Source organism: Tupaia chinensis, unplaced genomic scaffold (assembly GCF_000334495.1).
Source record: "Tupaia chinensis unplaced genomic scaffold, TupChi_1.0 Scaffold000037_18, whole genome shotgun sequence".
NCBI lineage: Eukaryota > Metazoa > Chordata > Mammalia > Scandentia > Tupaiidae > Tupaia > Tupaia belangeri.
The window spans coordinates 860432-860887 of NW_006159476.1; the positions used below are offsets into that span (position 1 = coordinate 860432).

Genomic DNA, 456 nt, shown 5'->3' on the forward strand with positions numbered 1-456 from the left:
TGTGATTCGCCCCTGGGGGTGTCCAACCACCAGAACCCCCGCGCCCTGAGGGTATCCGACCACCCGAACCCCCGCGCCCTGAGGAGTCGGCCCTGGGGTCCGGCCGCCTGCATCCCCGCCCGGCGGCCCGTCCTTCACAGGAGGGTGAGTGAGCAACGACGAAGCACCGACGCATTTCCCACCAGGACGGACTCGTCCTAAGAACACGTGCGGCTCACGCTCACGGTCGGGAGCGAACGCACCCAAACCAGCTGTGCCTCACAGACCAAGACCGCTCCGCCGGAAAGCACCGCGGGCCACGGCTTAGGCCCGGCGTTCCAGACCCAGGCGCCAACCGCCGGACACAGGTCGGTCCGGGGGTGTCTGAGGGACCCGTGAGGTGGGGCCCGCGTCCTTCTTCGCGTCAAGGCGAGGGCGCGGAGGCACAGGGCCGGGAGGCAGCCGGCGGCCGCACGC

The 456-nt window shown here is 71.1% G+C and overlaps 1 long non-coding RNA gene across 4 annotated transcripts in view; it reads right to left on the bottom strand.

Moving 5' to 3' along the window:
• Positions 1 to 450, bottom strand: part of LOC114007808 (uncharacterized) — a 19850-nt gene extending 19400 nt beyond the window's left edge. For all 4 annotated transcript variants that reach the window (XR_003549392.1, XR_003549394.1, XR_003549395.1 and 1 more), the window contains exon 1: positions 243 to 450. This is a non-coding gene — a long non-coding RNA (uncharacterized LOC114007808). The remainder of the gene's footprint in view (positions 1 to 242) is intronic.
• Positions 451 to 456: the final 6 nt, after the last annotated feature.